This window comes from Parus major, chromosome 4 (assembly GCF_001522545.3).
Source record: "Parus major isolate Abel chromosome 4, Parus_major1.1, whole genome shotgun sequence".
NCBI lineage: Eukaryota > Metazoa > Chordata > Aves > Passeriformes > Paridae > Parus > Parus major.
The window spans coordinates 44,095,249-44,116,159 of NC_031771.1; the positions used below are offsets into that span (position 1 = coordinate 44,095,249).

The following is a 20,911-nucleotide window of genomic DNA, read 5'->3' on the forward strand; positions in this document are numbered from 1 at the left end:
ATCACTTTCTCCCTTTTCCCAGAAAAAAAATATGGCTGTTAATATCATCTCCTTTCACTGTATCTGTGAATATTTTGCTACTACTCTTTCTTGGAATCTCCATATCCACTGCTTTCCATTTCAACATCTAGAGCAATTTTTAAATGGAATAAGTAGCAAGGAGAAAAATCATTACCATTCTTAATTTCTTGAAGTATTTGTAAATGTTAACTAAAATCCTTTGCGCAAATAATTTATTATATGTGTGCATAAGGCTATCTCCATTGAAAAAATTGTTCAGTCAAAAAAAGCCTCAGAGCAGAAACCATATATTTGCTGGTGACACAAAACTTACTGTGTTTTGTAAGTGAACACACTATGACTGGGGCTTCCTTGCAGAATGTTGCTGTAAATTGTTCAGTTATGGATAATAAATCTAAATATGGTATCTAGAAAGAAGCAGCTGAAGGATATACTATATTTATTCTTGATCTTAGAGAAAGGTACAGAGTAATATATTGCCACTGCCTTTGCCTTTTGCAAGGGATTTGGTACTGAGGCATTATTTTTACTTTGAAAACTTTCTTCTTGGAACAAATTTCATTGTTAAAAAGACATGTTGGTAGGGGACAGCCCTTGTTCTGGCTGCTTTCCTAAATCAGAATGGCTGAGTATACCTCATATGTCTTGGCAGCGAGGTTACCTTGCACTACTCTCAGAGCAGCTGTGGATGCCCCATCCCTGGAGGTGTTCAAGGACAGGTTGGATGGAGCTGTGAGCAACGTGGTCTGGAGGAAGGTGTTTCTCCCCGTGGCAGAGGGGCTGGAACTTGATGGTCTTTAAGGTTCCTTCCAACCCAAGACATTTTTTGGGTTCTATGATATGCTAGAGTGCAATGAAAAATTAGCACCAGAAGCATCTCTGGTGGGAGGTGGGAGAAGTGGGAAGGCATGACTAGGAAAATGCAACAATGCAATTTCAATATGAAGTTAAAAAGCATTTTTAGAGAAAGCTCCAAATGGGGGGGGCAATAAAATCTCCAGCATAATGGTAGCAAGGATTAGGATCGCCTAGCAGCTATTCATTTTAGTATTATATAGGAATTATAGTTGTGTGGCAATCCATGCACAGGAAGCAATTAGTGGATAAAAATAACATAAATCCAAAAAAGGTAGCTGAAATCCAGCCTAACTTCAGAAACCATTCTTTGTCTAACTAGCTAAATTGAATCAGCTATTAATAATGCAGTGATCTTCTGAGAGATTCAGCCCATAGAAGTGATTTACTCTTGATTTGCCAAGAAAGCAGTGTTCTAAAAGGATAAGCAAAAGTTTTAGACTGCAGAGATTTCCTGCTGTTTATGTACTGATGGCCCCTTTACTGAAAAGGAAGCATCAGTTTTATGCTGGGATCTTACTTTTGACATGAGATTCAAGGTGAGACTGGATAGAGATCACACCCTAAGAAGTAGAAAGTGTTCCAGTTTCAAATTGACCCATATATATAAATCTATTAATTGTGTTTTCAGGTCTTAAGGAATAAACTTGTGTCAAAACGTATGTATGCAATAGTAGATATTGTCAGGTCCAACAAGTCTCTGCTAAATAAAAGTCTTCTTGGCTGCCAGTATTTTTGCAAGTACAGCTGAGCCTGTCAAATAGCTGATGGCTGCCACGAAGGCCAGTTCTGCTCCTCCTGCCTCCCAGTTAAGCACCTACCTTTCTGGGTTCCAATAAAGCCTCACCATGATGAGATTCTATTCAATGGCTAATTTATTCAGGGACCTGAGCTGACAGATATTAGGATACAGTTGTGTAGTTTAGGGTTTGAAACTGGTTCATTGCAAGTAAGACAAATGCTAAGGAAATAAGGAGAATGTTGGGGCCACTTGATTGCAGCTGGGGCTTGGTTTCCTTTAGCTGTAATATGAAACTTCCTCTTACTTGCACATAAATATATGTGCGCATAGTTACATAGAAATAAATTAACAGATTATAAAGAATCAGAAAAGAAACAGTTGTGTCAGTAGAACTGGACATGAGATGGACATAGCTTCTCTGCCTTTATATTTGCTGACACCTGTTGTCACCTATTTTTTGCTATTTTCTTCCTCTTCTCCCCTAGGACTGGCACAATTTGAAGTAGTATGGCCCTAACAGCAGATCCACATCCTAAAACAATCCATCTCTGGACAGCCTGGGGAGAGAGGGGGCTCTGTGCCATTGATAGAGGAGCTGGCTGCTGCAGAAAGGCAGACACCGGAGGACTGTGACTTTAGCCAAGGGTCTGTGCAGTGGGTTACATTCTTATCATACCTCTGTTTTGTTAACAAGAGGCCCAGAAACTGAGATAAAATATGGATCTCCTGAATATCTGAATTACTGAACTCATAGCTTGCTACCTGTCCCTGTTTTGGACCAAAAGCATCTCACTTGCTATGTCAGAGTGTCCTTAAACATGTGGACACTTTCCTGCCTGGTTTTATTTAGCAGTAGAGATATAACTTGTGTGATTAAGAGAAAAGTCTCTGGGGGAAAATGCTCTACATATCCCACAGCACTAATTTAATCCCTGTCCTTTTAAGCAAGAATCACCTTTCATACTCCCTCTAAATGCTTCAGGTAGTTCAGTGTGCAGGGTTAGGGTGAAGGCTCCATTCCCCGTTACTTGTGATTGATATGAGTAGGTCTTGGCTTTCCAGGCATGAGGTCTCAGTTGATGCATGAAGGGGCTGGGCTCTCAGCTGGAGACTTATATCAATGCCAAGCCCAATTTGTGTATGCAGAGAGATAAAATGTTGCTCAGCTACTAAGTGTTAATAAACCTGATACTGGCATTCAAATTACATTTACTATCACATCTGCGAATCTGGCTGAAGTTTTGGATCAGATCATAGAGTGTGTTTCCACACTTATTTTCCTTCCATCAAGTCAGCTATTGAAAGAAAATGGAATTTTATCTGAGTTGTTGCATGATAAACACTCAGGTCACATGCTGGCACCCTTGCATCCTAGGTACCTCTAGTATCTAGGATCAACCAGAAACCCTACTGCAGTTAAATTAATAATGAAGATGTGACCTCAGATAAAACAAAAACATCTGGACTCTCATGAGTATTTGGAAATGCAATTCTCTGAGATAAAGGCCCCACTAAATAATTATAGTGCTAAAAACTTTGAAAGAGTGTTAAAATTAGTATATTGTCTCTTGTTCACCTTGTAAACCTCTTGGATAGGATTTCATGGAGAAGCTGACTTTGGTTTAATTGAAGCACATCAGAAGGCAGTGTTCTGGTGCTGTTTTAATTACAACAGAAGGAAAAACAGCAATAGCAAAAAGCACTTGAGCAGTAATTTCAGCAGGTACATCGGCAGAAATAAGAAATCTCATTCTTGCTTATCATTGTCAACAGGAGGGACATTGTTCCTTCAGCTCTTTCCAGTGAATCACCAGATTATCACAATCAGTCCCCAAGTGCTATTTCAATAGGACAAATTGGAGAGACGAGCAATTTTCTGATGTACTCTCTATCTCTTCGTTTTAAAATCTGTTCATTTAAAGTGGCTTTTTCCAGTGGATAATATGGGAAATTCACTTTCTGTGTCCCCCTGTTGCCACCATAGGCCCGTTATTTCTGGGGAGCAATATCTTCCAGACATACACACTGCAGAGATTTCCACCCCTACACGTCAGCACAAAGGCTACAATGCCAGTTGTACTGATTCCTGGGAAATAGTGAATGGGAAACAGGAAGCTCGAGGTCAATCGAAGCTGGAAGTGCTTATGAAGTGTCCACGTAAAAAGGATGTTCATTTGGAATGGAGAGTAAATTGAGTTGATACAAATGATAGGACAGGATTTCTATCCATTTTCTTTAAGATGCCCAAGCACTTATCCCTGATGAGAGCGAGCTCAGACTGGTCACCACAGTTGAACATTAAGCAATGTTCCAGTTTGGTAGGGTTTTAATTGCAATTAAGCATAAAGACTCAAAATATTTTAAGTGACTCTTCAGATTCTTATAAGAGCTGGAATTAAAATTTCAAAGGGGAAAACAGATCTTCCTTTCCAAGCTCTTAAAGAAAAAGATATATTTTTGCATAAAGAAAGAAAAAGCTTTCCTTGTAAAACTTACCCGGTGTACTTCACCCATACACTTCTGCATAGCAATCCACATCTCAGAGCTGTCTCAAATATATTTGAAAAAACAGTGTTACCAGTTAGAAAGCCAGTGTCTGTAGGGTGTCAAAGTGCTGGGTTCCACTGAATTGAAATGTTTTATTAGAAGTTCCTTTATTTCTTTTACAGAAAAATCATTTTCAAGGAAAAAAAAAAGACAGTTAATTCCAATAATATGACATTCTTATGCTCCCATTTATTTTCTGATATTGAAGCTGAAACTTCATTTTACAGTCAAAGTAGTGTCTTTTGAGTAGGACAAGGACAGTGAGCATGCTCTGGATGTATTTCAGAGAGCAGCTGAAAAAAATCAATCAATTTAAATAAAGTGCCCCTCCTTCCACATTCTGGTACCCAAACATTTAATTGACTCAGCTATAGCTATTGTGAAGTATCAATCTAAAATGTTAAAATGAGATTATTGGAAATGCTTGTTTAAGTCTCTTGACTACAAGCACGCAAAAATAATCCAGGCTGTAATTTTAGAGCACAGTGTTAAAATTTGATTATATTTAACTCAGATTCTTTACCCTGTGTAACTCATGTGATCTTTGCAGAAAAAGCAGTCATTTATATGTTTAGTAGTGCCTCTGGGATGGAAGCAAATATTGCATATCAAGGCTGAAATGTGCAGTTCATATCACAAGAGTTCACTGGCAAAAGTTTATAAAATGGAATAGCAACCATGTCTCTTGAAACAAGAGAGAAAAAATTTCTGTTGACTATGATGACTGAATTTATTAATTGGCTTTTCAGCCTACTTAAATAAATTAATACTAAAGAGAACTTTATTGTGAAAGGCCTTAAATGCACACAATTTACCAATATAGTTGGTTTCAAATATATCTGATATATTTGTCCCTGGCTTGATAAAATCTAAGATTTTTTTTCACTCCTTTTGTCTGTTTAAACCTTTATTTGGACTCCAATACCTATTAAACATGTGAATGCACCATAAAATCTTAGAGTAATAGCAGAAGTATAGCTATAAATTCAGAGGAAGAAGAACATAGAAATGCCTTAGTTTGTCTCTTCCCACACTTATTTTAAAGACTCATTATTTAACACGCTAATTCAACCTTATTAGTCATATTAAAACTTTACATAAAATTGTATGCTCAGCATCTTAATATATTGAAAAACAAGGGATACAATCTCTTGGAAATGGCTGGGGAGACATTTGCTTTATATTCTAAAATGAATTTTTATGAAACTCCTACATGTGAATGAGGAGTTGGATTAACAGCTCTTTTAAATACTCATGTGAAATAGATTTAAAATCCAGTGATTGCTTTGCAAAAACCTCTACACAGCACAGCTTGCGTTTTCATGCAACACTTTTCTGTCTCATGTTGCATAAGCCACTGGATTTTAAACTTTTTTCACAGAAAATGTTTTGTGTGACTTGTATATCAGACAACTTTGACAATAGGAAGTGTATTTCTCTGCTGCACAGGAAATTCAAACACAGATTACTTTATTTTACAGTGTATATAATTTGAAGTTATAAATTGATTAAAAGATTTGCACCAATGGGGAATGGAGTCTGTCACCCATAGACAGAAGCTTGGGTATTAAGTTCAAGTAAGGATTTACAGATTTTGGTGTTTCTACTTTTCTAGCTACTTACATGCTTTCTGCTCTGCCAAAAGCAGAATGGATGCCGAGCTTTTCTGTACAATTGGAGCAAGTGTCCTTAAAAATTCAAAATACCCACCCACCACTCTTCATCCAAATTAGACAAATCTAAAGCATATGGGGAAAGGAAAGAGCAACTTAACTTTTCTCTCTGTTTTTTTATTCCAGGCAAATTCTTTAGAAATCTCAGTGAGAAGTGCAGAGTAATAAAAACCCAGTGGGCATATGTGTGTGTGGGGGGGATTATTTGCTTGTTTGTTATTGGGTTTTTTTGGTTTTTTGTTTTCTCCAGAACATATCCCTTCTGGAAATAGCTTTGAAAGAACATGCCTTGATAGCAATATTCCTGAATCTTCTCATAATCTCCATCCTGCTGGGTCATTCCTTTTGTTTCTACATGGCAGCCTATGGTCCCATAACTGAAATGGAGTTTGTTCTGTTGTGTGTTGATAGACAAGTTTCCACAGTGTCACACAGAAGTAGGACAGTGACTGGGGTGCCATTATGGGTGAGGTGGGTCAGGATGTATTTGACAGATAAATATCTGCCTAGAATGTGAGGAACAAGTGCCCCAGTATTTTCTAAAAACAGAAAACAGTTTGATTTTTAAAGTAGTTTTAAGCTCAGGAGAAGATGTGTGTTGGTAACAGGCAGCTCTTCTGGGCACTGTTTGAGCTCTCCCTCTTTCTGCATGCCCTATGTGTTGAGGCATCTAACATGAGGTCTGGATTCTGCTTAAGTCCTAGTTTGGATACAGCCTCAAGTGCCTGTGTCAGCACAGGGTGCCTGGGACTGTGCACACATCAGTGACTGGAAAAATGAGGGACAGGCACTATGACAGGTCCATTTTCCTCCTGGGTGCCCTATCTGAGGTGACAACTGCAGAAGGGAAATTTGCTCTCCAGAATACTACTCCTCTGGCTGTAAAGCACATGCATAGAGTTAAAGTGATTTGTTGAGTTTCTTGAAACATTTGCACTTGACTGATAGAAATAAAGATATTCTACCTGAATAAAGGAATAATTTCTCATAGTTATATCCCTTTAAAGTGAACCACCACTGGCAAAGCTCTGATGAGGAAATACAAAATTGTCTTCAATATATGCATCTAAATAAATTCTCACCAATGTAATACTGTTTAAATGGGAATGATATCCTTCTGTCTTTAGGAAGGCCTGTAAAATCAAATGGTGCAACTAGAGTCACAGGACACATTCACTGGTTGGTTGCAATCATGATAAGGCTTGGACACTATGGTGGGTTTTAATTTATAAAGTCTAGGGTTTCTTCTCTAAGGTCTGAGAAATTGAACTGTGAAATGTTAGCAGGCATAAATTCACTGTATATCTCCACGGGGAGAATTTTACAGGTCTGCAAATCAAAAATGTTTGAAACCAAAGTGCATTAGGTCATTACATAAAAGGAGGGAGAGATGGATGATAAAAATACGTATTTTAATTATTTGGAGCTCTGGGCCTTTTATTGGTAACATGAAAATACAGAAGTTAAAACAGAGATCACTGTGTCTTCATAGGATTGCGAGAATTAGTGGTCCAGCCTGCATTTGTAAAATGAAAGAGAATGTGCAGTGAGGGCCAAAAGCTTGCCTGGATGGTAAGGGAAGAAGAGGAAGGGAAAGGAATGCTGGACACTGGCTGACTAGTACTTTCAGCCTACACATAAACAGCCTGGATATTGCTAAAATTTAGTTGTATTGTAGTTGCTGTATAGTCAATTCAGTTAAGCTTGGAGAAATGTCTTTGTCATTTTAAATCAAAATAAACCCCTTCATCCATCAGGGCACGATGCAGCACTTTGAGGTGTGTGTGCATATTTTGAAAGCTCGGGCACTTTACAGAGTCTCCAGGTGGAGAGCTTTCATGCTGCAGTTTAGTATCAAAAACAAAGCCCTCTACCTGGCAGCAGCGCTGTCCTGCAATGCCTTTCTGGCATAACTAAGGCAGTGTCTGCTGGGCATAGCATGACTCAGACATCAGCAGTCCCTCTCCTGGCCAAGTGTGTGAACAACTATTCCTTGAGCTCGAAAGACATTCCCTTTTTTTTTTTCTTTCTTTTTTTTTTTTTTTTTCCCCTGATAATTAATTGCTTTTTTGCTGCAGAAAGACAGATACTCTAACTTCAAGTTTTATGAACGTCCTACTACATTTATCCCTGTATTTTCTTCTTTAAAATAGGAGATTTGTATTTTAAGATTTTTTAAAAATCATAAAACAACGTTTTGCAAAAGCTTTTCTTTATTTCTGGTTTGTAATTCTGGATAAGGACCTGAAACTGAGATGATAGATGTTGTAACCTGCTCTATTAACTGTATCCTACAGTAATAACAGCCCAAAGTAAGAGAAAACTGCTTGTTCTTTGTATTTATACTTACCTATTTTTCTTCTTTAACTAATCAAGGTTAAAAACAAGGCTGTAGAATTCGCTGGGGAATACACCCCCTTGTGAAAGAAGGAAGACAGGGGGGATTCCTGACCATTGAGACTGGCTTTGACATATAATCACACTGTAGGAAATACTCAAATGCTCAATCCAGTTTAATATAGCAAACCAACAGTAACCAATCCAGCTAGAATTTTTATAGCTAAAGAAGCTTTTTCAGTGGACTAAATACTTCTGTCCCTCTTCCACCTATGTAAAACTGACTTCTCTCCACCAAAAAGCATTTTTGTTCTATATTTTCTTGTTTCAATGGCATAAAGTCCATGTCCAGGTATCTCTGAATCTCTGGTTTCCACTTTTAGCCTTAGATATGAAAGTTCCTAACTGAATTCATGAGATAATTTTCCTTCCTTATTATGGTCTTCTATTAACCTTTCTCATTTCTCTGAGATTTATTATCTAATCTTTGCTTGCCAGTGGCTGGAATACATTTGCCATTTGTTCTTGAGAGTTCTGGGTGTAGTAAGAAGGATATGGATTCTAATCACATTCATTTTTAAATGATTTTGCTAACATTTTTCATTCATTTTTTACCTTCCATTGCTTTTGGGATGGAAATGATAAGCGCACATCTGCTTAATCAAAATCAGGCCTAATCAATCACAGTTTTTTAGTGTGTAGATATATATACTCATATATGTCATGGCTCATTCTCTCTAATAGAGAAAGAACAAATTAGAGGGAGTAGCATATCAAATAAATGATGGTGGTGCTGTAGGTCCAGTAATTTTTACTATACAGTAAAATGATAATGAGATGCTGTATTATTAAAAATATTTTTTTAATAAATACCTTGAGAGTTTTGAAAAAATAATTTCCTATTCAGCAGAAAATCTCCAAACTTGATCTTCATTCATGCATACACTTTCATTAACCTCACTTATTTCTGACTTCTATCAGCATATATCTTACTCTTCTGAGGTATTCAGAATATATGTTGTTATAAAATATAAAACTGTGATGTCACTGAATCCATATTGAGCCTTAAGGGGAAAACCCTTATCTTCTGAAACAAGGGAAAGACCTGTAGCTTCTCTATGTCATTTGGAAGAAACTAGTTTGTCTCAACCAGCTAAGAAGTCTAAAAAACCAAAGTAATTTTGTGTTTAAAAGTTCCAGAGCAGGCATGGTAACATATTTTAATACTGTATCTTTTTCATAACCGTGATGAGCTGACATAGTGAGGTTGCTTGGAAAAGGGTAGGTTTCATATAAGGAATCAGTATACACATTATTTGCTCAAAAATACAGTTTTCTGGAAGACAGCTCTATCCAAAAACTGGGCAGTGGTGGTATTTAAATATCTGTGCAATAGATGCTACCAATGTTGCAAAACTAACACACATCAGCAGTGTCTGTAGGCACTTTTGATAAAGTGTGCTCCTCAGTTTTGTGCCATATTTATTATAAAATTATTGCTATCATTAATTTGATTTTTAAATCTACCACTAAGCAGTAGTGCTGAAACATTCAAGATGTATAGAAGTAAAATAACTCATTCTGCTTCTGCCTATAGATTTCCCAGTCAACACCGTATTTCAGTAGAAAATATAGTTGAAGATGATAAAAGAGGGGTTTCCAGTATTTTCAAAGTTTAATCAAGGAATGATAAATATATCCCAAATCAGCAAGCATTCAGAAAAATGATGCTCAAACAGGTTTGCTCCCTTTTTCTTACCAACAGTTGTGTTTTTCTCTCTCACAGTCTGCTGCTGCACCTGTTCCACTTTGCTAGAAACCCTCTGTTTTCATGGGTACACCTATTCAAGAGCTGTGGTTACCCACCTCTTCTGTCCTTCATCAGCAACATCTCTTTTTTGCTTTGATGTTCCTTAAAGACACCTTGCCAGAGCTTCCTATCTCTTTTTGCTCCTCTTTCTTCGTCCTTCACTGTAGCAGGCACAAGGAAAAAGCTCTTGATTTTCTTCTGTAATGCAAGTAAACCTGTCATTTCCATGGCCCTTTTGGACAGATGTTCCAAGTTTCAATTCATTCTTCTGAAACACACATTTAAAAGCTGATCATTATTACTCCTGACAGGATCACATAAGCATCTTATATTGAGGTCCTAAAACTTTATTTCTCCTGCAAAAATCTTTCTGGTGTGTCCTAGGATCACAATTACTTTACATGGCCACTTTACAGCAGTGATTCAGAACCACCTCTGTTCTCTGTTTATGACTAATGAACACTGAATTTAGCAACAGTATAAAAGAAGTTACTTGCAGACATGGGACACACTGTGTGCTGAAGATCCTGACACAGCTGGAGCACCCACCAGATACACCACCTGAGGGGTACCCAGCGTTTCTGGACCCCTACACAACCCTTTGATGATCTCCCTGCACCCATGCCCCTGCTCACAGTGCTGTCACTGTGAACAGCCAGTCACTATTTCCTGGGTAGACTTTGAGGATCTTGAGGAATCTTTCCCTTCTGTGAACACAGTAAAAGCTCTTCCTTTCTCTTTCTCAGTTCTTTTTGTGCACAGATTTATTTCTGTTCCCCTTGCCTTTGATGTTTCATGCCTTCTGAAAAGAATGTAGTCATTCACAAGGTCTTAACTATTCAAGGCCATAAACGCTTCATTTTAAACTGTTACCCTTAAAGTCTTTGAACTTCCCCCAGTCCAGCATTAATTTTCCTTGGTTACTTGCCTTGAGTTAATTAGTTCTCTGTGCTCACTGCCCACATCTTTGATTTGTTTTAGAGGTTTCCTTACTTGCTCAGAAAAAGACTTTTTCTTTCTGCATGTGAGCGAAATGTAAAAATAGTCTTCAGTATTCTTCAAGATTATTAATTCAAGAAGATGAAAATCACATAGTCATTCTCTATGGGAAAACCTATTATTATATCACCATTAAGTACTGATTAAATATACATTGTCCTTGTATAAATATATTATGTTAATAGTCCTTCCATGATTTTATAATACTTCAAGATTATTCCAAAACCAATACATGTAGAAAATTCCATTTTTTTAGTTGTTAATGTGTTAATTTTCCTCTACATCCTCAGTCCATCAGATCACAGGTAAGGAACAGAGACTGTGGCCCATATGCAAAACTTTTCAAAGAAAACAGAAAACAAAAAACAGATCTTAAATATGTTTCATAAATACTGTATGAAAATCATTACGTTTTTAGGGGGACCCATCCTGATACATCCAGTATAGAGCAACCTACAGACAAATTTGGGTTAACAGCACTAAAGTCACGGAGTTATCTACCACTGAGTGTTCACCCTGCCATCTCGAAGGTGCAAACATTATCAAGCAAATTTTGTTGCTCCTATTGCCAAATTCCATACTGTTAACAGAATCTGAGCTACTTTGAAGTTTCTTCACATTTCTTTCCCAAAAAAATTGCAGTATACAGATGCTCTCACTCAAGCACAAGTATTTGGGTGGAATAATGTGCTAGCTTCTGCCACTCTTCTGTGAAAAACATCCAAAGGACTCACCTTCAAATCAGTCTCTGAAGTGAAAACCTTTGGAAAGAATTATGGGTCCTGTGGAAGCCATGAGAATTGGTTGGGGTTTTAACACAACAGCTTGCTTTGCCAGATGACTGGAATGCAGAGTTGCACAAAACCTTGAGGAAACACAGCAACAATATGCAACTGGTTGCATATGATTAAAGTTTCACAATGTGTATTTTGACAGAGTTAAAGTACAAAACAGATAAAAAAAAAAATGAAAATTGCAAACATGAAGTCTCTTGTTTAAATAATATGTTTGGATAGTATTCAGGATCAACTTAAATTTACTCTTTCATTTTCAGCCAAATAAAATCATATTGTGTCATTTGAGCAGACTTACATGTCTTTCTTTACTGTTTATAATTTTATAGTGGTACGGTTTATAATTTTTGAGCCTTTTTCTCAATGTGTCTGGTGTATTAGTGAAGTACAAAATTCTCCATTGCCAAAATATTATTTTCAGTTTAAGAGATGGAACACCAAAGACTCATTTTACATTTAAAATAGTGTTTACAAAATTAAAAGTGTTAATAAAAATTAGCTCTGAAACAGTAATTTTCCCAGTGTTTTGATGATATAACACAGGAGCAACTTGAAGCTTGTGATATTTTTCTTAAAATGGAAGAGGCTTGTAAAAAATGCAGGAAGCTGAGAGGAAAATCACCCTGAAAAAGAAAGACAGTTGGATAAATAAATGATATTTAAATAATAATTAAAAAAAATAAATCTTTATAGTCTCTATGAATAGCTTGACCCATTTGATATCTTTTTTTAATGAATCATAATTTATTAGAGTAAAACACTCTGTTTATACTGAATTAAAGATAGACCCTCTGCTGTGCAGAAAGAAAAAAAACATAATATCCCCCATGTTCTGAATGTACTTATGAGGGACTGGACTGAGTCACTCATGAGTAAAAACCAAAGAAGAAAGACCTTCTCTGCAATACAAACTACTCCAATTAAAGTAAGTGAAAGCTACAAGTCTGCCAAATTGGGCTGCAGGTACATCTCTAATATAAATAGTGCACAGAGACTATCTTGCATATTTTCTTCAATTAATTGAATGTAAGCTGTTGGTGGTTTTTGGGAGTCTGATCTCATTTTTTTTAGCTACAGATTTTAATATAGGCTTTAGGTTCAGAGCAATAGGAAAGTCCTTATACAAACAGAACACCCTGCTAGTCCCTTAAAACTTTGAAAACAAAAGAGGAATCCATTCAACTACAAGTTTTTTTTTCCTTGAAGAGAAATTGATTGGGAATTGTAACAGCCATATACACTTTTTTTTGTGGAAATAATCCTGTTGGGAAAATATGTAATTCAAAAAACACAAAGTCAAGGATACGACGATATGACAATATGAGGTTCCTGGTGAAATGTTGCCTGTCCAAAGAGAGGGGTGGGAACTCTGTGAGGATTGTAAAGTTGAAAGTTTAAGCTGTGTGGCTTGGTACCTTAGATTAAAAATTACTCTTTTCTTCCATGCCTATTCAATCTCTTGCATTTCAAATCACTGTCCCTCTGCCTCTGGTGTTTGTAACAAGAGATTGAGGAGCTCAGGGAGAGTCAGCACTGGGGAGCACCTTGCCCCAGCTAACAAGGATCTTTGTGACTTGTGGCCATGCTCATGCCTGCTTTTCAATACAGAGGAAATTTGGGGTTAGCTAAAAGCTTTCTTCATCAAATGTAGCCCTGCACTCCCCAGGTAGGGTGGGGAAGGAGCTGTCCCTGTGCACCTGCAGCATCCCTTAGGGCTTCCCAGAAAAAAGGGCCTTGCAATGCACCAAATCAAGCCTCTAAAGCCAGCTGGCACAGTGAGGAAATTGTGCAGAGAGAAAAGGGAAACCCAAACAGGGAAAAGGGGCCTGTTGCCATGTTCCCAAAATGTGGCATGCAACTTGTCCACCATGCCAGGCCAAGGGGAGAACCTCCACGTTCTTAGAGAGACAACAGAGACCATCAGGATGATCTCAGGCCACAAAGCCAGGTACCACAAAATCAATTTAAAAGGACACAACAAGCTCCCTTCTCAAATAACCTTGATGATGTTTAATGAACTCCTACCCTGGGCACCTCTTTTTGTGTAGCAAACTTGAATAGCACCATGCAGAGCTTCTGGGTAACACTATTCTTACTTTGTAGACAGTACATATTATTTTAACTGCAGATGCTCTCTTGTGTCCAGCAGTTGCTACACAGACTCTCACAAATACAATATTGTGTTGATATCAACTATCTGCCATGTGCAACTATTTATACCTTTTCACTACATACCGAAGGTATGAGGGCAGCTGTCTTTCCTTGAAAATCCCTTGGCACTTACCAGCAGCTTTGACTCAGCTTTGTGGAAATGAATATTAAATAGCAGCCCAGTTTTCTTCCTCTTTGGAGCATGGATGGCTACTGCAGCCTCACATATGAAAGGGAGAGCTTTGGATTCCCCTAGTGAGTCATCACTCTTTCACTGGTGATTCATTGCTTGAAAGGAGAGGAAGGTAAATCAGGACTGCTTATATGAACCGTCATCCATTTATCCAGTTATTTATTTATTTTAGCCTGGGGCATTCTCAAAGCAATGGAATGAAGCTGTTCTGACAGAGGCCGAAGTCTGAAGCTTTTCTCAGGCTCTGGGCCGTACTTGGCATCAGGATGTTTGGAAGTGAGGAGAGATGAGCTGAGAGAACCTTCATCCACACAAAGATCTCTTGCCCTTAAGCAAGGAAGAGTGAAGGAAGGGTTCATACTGCCAGTTTAGGTGCATGCTAGGAGAAATCATTGAGTAAATCAACCTCCTCCAGCAGGAAAGGCTGAGAACCCATCTAAGCCCCTCCTCAGTTCCTCAGGTGTGGTTCTCATCTGCCTGGCTTGGAAGCTTCCTGATCTCTCTATCTGTTGCTGCAGCAAGGGCCAGTTTAGGAAACAGCAATACTTAGAGCAGGCACTGAAATCCAGCAGTTTGTTTATGCAATTGTCTATACTATGATTTAATTGTCATCCTGCATAATATGTCATCTACAGCACGCTGAAAACCTAAATTCATCTTTTAAATGCATAAAAATACTGTAATGGCATTTAATTAACCCAGATATATATAGCTCCATGCTTCTGCAAAATGTGAGAAGACTGTTATAAACTACAGTTAAACCCCTAAGCAATTATATGGTTTATGTTTTTCTCTAAAAAACATGGGACATAGCACAACACTTCTCCTCCTAGACTCCATTGATGAAGAAGCTACATTTGTGTTAACTATAGTATAGATGTGATTTTTTTTCTTCTTGTTGTTCTTGCTGAAGCTAGGCAAGACATTTCATGTTAGAACTGTCATTGGATTATTTGTTGTTACTGATGGAAGAACACCTTTGTGTGTGTTTCAGCTAACATTAGTCAAAGTCAGGAGGAAACTCTTTGAAGTCCTGGGAGGCAGAATAATTTTTAAAATGCAAACTTTTTGCCACCCAGGATAATGTAGTCTTGGATCAACAACAAAAGGTTTCCTGACTAGGAGCAGTTATTGAACAGACTTCTAACTGAATTCTGTCCATTTTTTGAGCAGCACTGAAATAAGGCCTAAAGATGATTTTTTTTTTTTTTTTAAATAAGAAATTTAGAAAAGCATCAATTTTTTTTTCAAATTTAAAATTTAAATCCACTCTTAATCTGAATAAACACCCCATAATTATTTTCTGCTCAAAACATGGCACTGGCAGAACTGCCAATTTCAGCAATTTTCAGGCAATCTGAAGGTCTGTATTGTGCTTCTTGTTCTAGAGTGACTTGTGCTTATTTACAAAAGACAGTATTTTTAACCAGTTTGTCTGAAAAGTTCATCCCTCCTTAATCCCTTTGTTTGTCATACTATACTCCATTTAGCTTTCTGCTTATTTTAACTGATCTTTCATGTTGCTGAATCCCCAGAAGCAGAAGTTAAGTAATTAAATAGTTATTTTAACATAGAAATATCACCACTCAATTGTGTCATCTGCCTACAGCCTGCATTATGGTGAGGGAAAGAGATGTGCAGAAGCACATTCTCTAAGTTTACTGAGGCCCTGAGGCTTAGGCAGATCCTGTGGTTATTGATAAATTTGTGCTCATCAAACATTATTTAGGATGGCCAGAATCAGCTAGTGACAAGGGGAGAGGAGGCTATTGCAGAAACAAAGATAACCACTGACAAATGATTCCTGATATTACCAGCCTGCAAAGTCAGCACATGGCGAGTTTTTGGGCCATACAAAGTGGCAGAAGTGTCTAGCATCTTTCCTTTCTTTTTACTCCTGGAAAAAGGGTTGATTATTACTGGCCCTACATTTGTAAATTTTTCTATGAATTTCTCATTGTAGCAATACAAAGGGATTTGTTTTGAGCTTTAAAATATATTCAAATAAAGTAGTTTTATAAGTAGTTCTATGTTGTAACACTGATTTTTAGAAATTAAGTATCTTTCTATCTTTCTAATAAACAAGTTCTACTTGCCCCAAACTGGACACCTGAAACATGAAACATAATAAATCTATGTTTCTTTACCTTAAAAACACCTTCAGAGTTCAAGAAATACTTGAGTGAAGAGCTGAAAGATAAATTGTATTTATAAAAATAAACAAAAATAATTCTATTTTTAGAACAATTTAACATATATATTTTCATTTCCAGCATTCTGTCTTGTCTACTCAAACAAAAGTCTTATTTTTCTGTAAACTCATTTTTAGCCATAGCTATAAAACAGAAAATAGGGATTTGCAGAGGAAGAAAAGTGTTGCTTTTATAAAAGCAGATCTCTCTCCTTCCTCTCAACTCAGACCAAGAGTGATTAGCCAGTTCTATTTACCTAAGCTTTCCTGTCCCAGCTGGTAAATGTGTTACATTGCCCTCTGTCGCTTGTCTTACATTTCTCCCACCAAGGAAGATCTACTCTAAAAGGATGATGAAAGTTTCACAACTCCTGATAGACAGCAAAGACTCTCTGCTCACTCTTTCTGTAGATACCTTTGCGTTTGGAGAAAACTGGAAATCCTCATGCGGTATTTAAGGTTCAAATCTGGGAGAAGTATAATCCTGGGCAAGAAGAAAAATTCACCAATATTTAAGGTGGGAGAAATCTCATTTCAATTTCCTGTTCTGCTGAACTTCTCAGTGCACATTGGAAAGCAACTTAAAGCCGATTACACACAGTTGAAATAAAGCTGGCATTGGCCCTTTGCTTTTGCTCCTCAGTCAGGAAGACTGTATGATAGCTAGAGCTTTTGAACAAGCTCAGAAACTCTTCCCAGTCTGTGTGTGATACAGTCAAATTGAAATCTCTGAGAGTTGCACACACCCTTGCTAGGGTGGGTTCTGCATAAAGTTGTAAGATTTTTTGTGCTTCCTTGTTATACTAGCATCTAGATGGTGCATCTCGAAATAATTTCAACTCTGAGAAATTTGGGCTACAATTTTGCATAAGGAGGAGGAGTTTTAGATGCCTGAGTCTTACAGAATTCTGCTCTCCATCATAATTTTATGGGGTTCCATAAAATAGCCAGCTTCTTCCTTCTTTTTTCTCAGACTAGCAGTCATGTACCTGCATGATTAGACAGTCTAGGTGCTGACTAGGTCAAAAACTAATTCCTCCCCTCAACATTTTATTTCATCATTATTTACAGAAATAAGATAGCATACATGTTTAAAATTACACAGAGATTATGTCTTGGATGTATATCTCAAACACTTGAACTTATATTTAACTATTTAATTAATATAAATAGAAATTTGAAAAGGATAAAACAGTCTGTCAAAGAATGTATATCATATTGAGATATGTTTTATGCCTTTTTAGAGATAAAAATATTTATAAAAGGCATAATTTATACTAAAAATATCCACTGCTTATGGCACACAAAAAATTCTGATATATTGCTTCAATTTTCACACATATGCATCTCTTCATTTAACTCCGGTGATTATTGTTTATATCCTTACAGCTCAGAGTGCTGCTGGCCTAGATATAAGGGTGGGGATTATTCTCAAGCAGTATAAAGTAAATGCTGATTACCTCAATCTGCCAAATTTTTTCTGGAAATGTTATACTGCAGAATGTACCCCAGATCAGGATTGTATTAATGTATGTAATGTATTAATTATATGTAAAATTCTGTTTTGCATTACTTAATTGTGTGTATGACAGAAAATGATGACTGTGACCTCCCTAATGGCTACAAATTGGAGGTATTGTTTTTGAGTAATTTATTTTGTCTGAAGGATGGTGTAACTCTGTCATATAAATGATTCTTTTAAGCACAATTTTAAAGGAAGCATTCAATCTAGTGTTTTGCAGTCTGGATAATGACTAGGCCTTGGCTTAACCTCTCCTGTATTTCTATTACCTCTAACTGTAAGTGCTTATGAAATGTCACATACCTACCCTGCTATTCAATTTGTGCTCACATAGGAAGTCATTCCAATCTCACAAAAGAATTCTGAAACATCATTTATCAGCCTGTGCAGAGTTTTGAGATCCTTGGCGAGGGGGATAATAGGATTGTAAGGTCCTTTGTTTGTTTTTAAGATTTTTTTAAATATCAGAATAGGGACTGAATAATATTTATATATATTGCAACAAATATAGCACAAAAGAAATAAAACCTTTTAAGCAAAATATTTTATTCATACTTTGAAAGTAACAATTTGTAGGCCTGCTGTCTTTCTGTGGACTATTTCAAGCCCTATTCAAACCAAGTTCATGACTCCCACCTTCCAGGGTGCTTGCATCTGGACTCAGGAGAGTCTCACAAACCCAGGTGCTGTGTTAGATGCTGCATATCACTTAGCGTTAATTGAAATTCAATAATGAATGACAGCATTCAATACCACACCACAAATAATAGTGCAGAAGGGAAGAAGGTTTCCCTGCTGACTGTGCACCTGAGGGGGCTCAAGCACACTTTTTCTAACTACCTAGAGCTAACACATTTAGCGTTTTTGAGCTGTGCTTGCATGTAACCCAACAAAACAATAATGCCCCAGCAATATCACAATTTTCTCCCCAAATACTTTACAGATCACTGGCAGCACAGGTTGTAAGTATGTGAGCCTAGCAGAAAAGCCCTTCTCTCTGTTAGTAATTATATTGCCTCTGATTTTTCATGTTGCCACGGTAGTTTGTCCCTGTACTCAGCTTTCCTGTGATTTGGGATGCCTCACAGGGCTGTCCAACTTATTTAAAATGGGTATGAGGGGTTATTTTAAAATTTCAGATCTGAAGCATGACTTTAGTGCATGAACCTATGGTGAATCTTGAAGAACATCATAGGTAATAATTGTCATTAGAGACTAAAACCCAGCATGTTTTTCTTGGGAAAGTCTATGAGCACAAGCTCATTGTATATACATCCCTGCCCCATGTGGCCTTTGAAGAATGACAATATGCCATCGCAGCAACAAGGAGCCACTGTGATTGCTTTCCTTAATGAATATGTTTTTCTATTTCTTGATGCAACTTACATATGAAAATTAAAATATAACTTCAGTATTATTATTACTGGAGGTGTGTTTTGAGAAGGAATGCCATGAATACCTATAGAAAAATAAAATCATTCTTCTTGAATTACATAATGTGTTTCATATAAGAATAAATCAGGAAGACTCTTCACTTTCAGTGGTTCTTTTTCCCCCTCCATTTTCGTATCTGTCAAGTCACCTTTTCTTAGGACAAGTAGTTAAAACTAGTTTTCTTTACCATGAGGGTTGATTCTGCATCTATTATCAGTTGTTTATTCCTAATACGTGGGATTTACAGGCACATCCAAATGAGACTTTAGATCGAGCATGGATACCTGACAATGGATAACTGACAATGAATAGAGCATATTTTCACATCTGTACAAGAAAAGATGAGGGCCTGTGTCTTAGACATAGCCAGGATCAGAGGGCTGCTCAAAGAGTGCTTTTCAGATTTCAGTTTTTGCTCCTGTCCTTTGTCATTTTCCACAGACTGGGCTGTCATTTTAGTGGTTATTCTAAAACAAAGCCATTCAGCTTATTCCCTCTCTCTTCTCAGCCTTACTTCAAGTTACAAAATATCTCAAAGTTGGAAGGAACAAATGGTCTTGGTAGCCCAAGTGGTTTTCTTCCTTTTGTTTCTCATCCTCTCCTGTAGAGTCATTAAACCACTAAAGAAGAAGGAAACATAGACACCTCCAATTGCAAACTGCAACAACTAGGAAGCAGGAACACCCCAATTATATAGGTAACCTAAAAAAATTGTTAATTTTTTCCTACTTCTTTCTCTTTCACTCTTAGTTCCTTACCCACCTCCTCCGCCTACCCCCCTCCCCCCTTTCCATGTCTGTGCATCCTATTTCACATGCTCATTTTGGAACTGGTATTGATTCAGGACAAAACTTAATCAGAATAATTTCAGTTAAACACAATAAGCGGGCCAGTGACATTAAGAGAGGATAATTGAGATTGTGCTTTGGGCAGTTAAGAGATTGAAAGGAAAGGAGATAGATGAGGATTGGTTTATAAAGAAAAAAAGAAAAAAAACTGGAGTATTATTGCCAGCGTTATTTAATTATTTCCGAGTTAACAATGCAAAATGAGGGTACACTAAATATAAACCCTTATCTTTAATTATCAAGCCTGTCCTGTTCTACTTGTACTGGAAAACCTGAAATCAATGGGAATGAATCCCAGCAGCGCTCCAGTTACTACCAAAGAAGGACTGCATATACGAAAGGAGGGCAACGTGCTTTAAAAGACAATATACCAGAAAGTAATGCAATTTGAGGGGGAAAAAAAGAAGAAAAAAAAACCCAAGCGAGATCTGTTTCCTTGTCTGCCTGCATCCTGGGCTCACGTTGAACGATAGACTTTTCTTCTCTCTGCATTCCAATTAGACTGTGCCAATGGGCAAGTGGGGAAGGGAATGTTAATGAGGCAGCCGGGGAGCGGGGTGGGAGCCGGAGCTCCCGCCGCAGTCCGGGGCAGCGCGGCGCGGCCGCCCCCCGGCAAACGCACACTTGGTCAGGGGCGATGGAGAGGCTGAGGAGGGAGGGCTACGGAAAATGTGTTCTGCCGGTCTGGCGAGCGCTTTTCGCCCCGTTTCTCGTTCGTTCGCGCCCCGGCGACGCTGCCCCGCCCGCTCCGGGCTCCGAGGCCGCGGAAGCCGCCCCGGGCCGGTGCCGGTACC

At 37.7% G+C, this 20,911-nt stretch overlaps 1 long non-coding RNA gene across 4 annotated transcripts in view; it reads right to left on the reverse strand.

Annotated features, from left to right (window-relative positions):
• Positions 1 to 3,262: 3,262 nt before the first annotated feature.
• LOC107203317 overlaps positions 3,263 to 20,911 on the reverse strand; it is an 18,442-nt gene continuing 793 nt past the window's right edge. Inside the window, exons 2-4 of one of the 4 annotated variants that reach the window (XR_001521120.2) lie at positions 16,270 to 16,312; positions 11,719 to 12,401; positions 3,263 to 10,253 (exon numbers count right to left, since the gene is read on the reverse strand). This is a non-coding gene — a long non-coding RNA (uncharacterized LOC107203317). Of the gene's footprint in view, positions 10,254 to 11,718; positions 16,313 to 20,911 lie in introns of all 4 variants that reach the window. The other 3 variants (XR_001521118.2, XR_004496952.1, XR_004496951.1) reach the window with 3 other exon arrangements.